The 2,290-nt window shown below is 47.2% G+C and overlaps 1 long non-coding RNA gene across 1 annotated transcript; it reads left to right on the plus strand.

The window, feature by feature from the left end:
- The first annotated feature begins 750 nt into the window (after nucleotides 1-750).
- LOC131478139 (uncharacterized) lies at nucleotides 751-2,290 on the plus strand. The gene is made up of 2 exons (XR_009244325.1): nucleotides 751-832; nucleotides 1,467-2,290. It is a non-coding gene; the product is annotated as an uncharacterized LOC131478139 (long non-coding RNA).

Below are 2,290 nucleotides of genomic sequence, written 5' to 3' on the forward strand. Positions count from 1 at the left end.
CAAATGGCTGTAATAGTGCGAGCTGAGCTGATCCAAAGACATGAGTCAGAAGCTTCTTCCGGGTCTCCCAAGTGGGTGCAGGGTCCCAAGGCCTTGGGTCACCCCTTCTCTGCTTTCCTAGGCCATAAGCAGGAAGCTAGATGGGTAGTGGAGCAGCTAGGACACAGATCGGCATTCATATGTGATGCGGGCACTGCAAAGTGAGACTTAGTCGATGAGCCACCACACCTGCCACTCATTAGCCTTTTTGAACCCATCTTTCCTCACCTATTTGAAAGGATAATGAGACTGCAGATAGCTGGAGTTAGGGTGAGGGCTTTAGTGGGACAGTGCATGGGGTGCACCTGTCACTTCTTGGGTACTTGCCCTGCAACCACTCTTCTGATAACCCCTGGGAGCATCGGGTGGCAGTCTGAGGCTGACCAGCAGGAATGACTGCCCCAGAAGAGGCTTCCTCTGGAAGTCACAGCTATCCTGGCATTAAATCGATTCCTAGAGGCTTCAAGAAATGGGAGCCATTCTTGTCTTGCCATGTGGTTTTGAAATTCACCCTCATCACTACTGCCTTTCCCCATGGAGTAAGTTGAATCAATTCCTAACTAAGCCCTCTTTGATGGAGATTTCAGGGTGGGAGCTAGGCTAAGCTGACACTGAGCTTTGCTTTCCTCCACAGTGACTGGGCCACAGAGGGGCCTCTGGATCTCCTAGCAAGAAGAAGACTCTGGCTGGTTTCTCTAGCAACCCAGTGGGCTGCTTTCCTGTGACCCTCACTTGCGACCATCGCAGTATACTTTGGGGAAGCATGTGAATTCGGAGCAAGCTTTGAAGTCAGGTAAAAATTCTATTTGCACCTTGTCTGAATACATAAAGTGACTCAAAGGGTTTTTTTTTTCTCCTTTGGTCATCTGCTGATTTATGTTATTCATGCATTGACACTGATTCCTGAGAGCTGATGGGGTTCTGTTGACCTACAGCCTGGTGGACTGGGATTTGTGGGTTTCCAACCGCCCCCTGCTGTCATCCACCCTGATTATGCTCTGTTCCCTGACAAGTGATGGCTGCTTGGCTACTGTCTTAAAGGCTGCTGGAGACCTACAGAACTCATAAGGATACAGGGTTCTGTCTAATCTGTGGAAGACCCCAATTTTTTTGACCACCAGAGATGATTTTTTTTTTTTGGCTGGAGATAAACCTGACCAGTCTTTGTTGTGATGTTAGTACACCTTTCACCAAAAGACAGAGCAGGAGGAAAGCAGGGCTTATCACAGGAAAAAATCTCTTCTTCTGAAGAGGCCCAGAGAGGTACAGTGCTCACACTGCCCTGCCATCCTCCCCAGCTCTCCTCCAACACAACCTTCACAGAGGAAAGGGGACAGGGGGTGCCTCCCAGGCTTGAGTGTCTTTTACATGCCAGGTGTATCTGGGAGACAGGTGACTGATGTTATTGCTTTTTTATTGTTTATCAGGTGAGAGAAGCACTTGGTAGCATCAAGCTCTGGCCCAGGACCTGAGAGTGAGCTAGGATTTGCACACGGAGAAATACAACAGGCCTTGGCATTGCTCGCTCGCTTAACGCTGGACGTGGGGTAGGCTCAGGCTACAGAAAGGCCATCCCAACAGGACCGTGTCTTTTATGTCCCCACAGTGCCTCCCCCTCCCCTTACTCCCTGTACTTGGTCTCCAGCTCTGAATGCAATTGATGCTTTTGCACTTGGTATTGGGGGTAGAAAAGGAAAGGAAGCTGGGTGCTTTCCATGTGTGCGGGCTGCAGCCTTGGAAAATACAATCTTGTACGAAACTGGCAACGTATCTTAAAATAATACCACTTTGGGGAAAACATCATATGGAAACAAAAGCTCTCTCATTTGTGAAGGTGTGTATAAAAGAATGTTTATTGCCATGTGGCTTAGAATGATATAGGACATTAGGAATGGGATGGTAGTTCCAAAAAGCTTATCTTTACCAAGAGACCTTGAACAGCTTTCTGAAAGGAGAAGCTGGATCTCCACCACGCTAACCGGTAAAGAAGAGGCCTACAAAGTGGTGTTTAAGGAAGAAAGTTAAGTCTTTGGATGATGTACATGATACGACTCCAATGCCAACACCACATCCAGCAGCACACACGGAATTGAGGTCTTTTATGTATGTGAATGAAAAACAAAAATGTCAACATTACCTTGGGGAGGTGAAATTTTAGATTAAAAAATGTAATGGATTTCACATTAAAAACAAACTCCTTCGAAGAGAGGAAAGAGAGTGGGGTATAAACAGTCCAGAAGAGAGAGAGAGA

This window comes from Ochotona princeps, chromosome 27, assembly GCF_030435755.1.
Source record: "Ochotona princeps isolate mOchPri1 chromosome 27, mOchPri1.hap1, whole genome shotgun sequence".
Taxonomy (NCBI): domain Eukaryota; kingdom Metazoa; phylum Chordata; class Mammalia; order Lagomorpha; family Ochotonidae; genus Ochotona; species Ochotona princeps.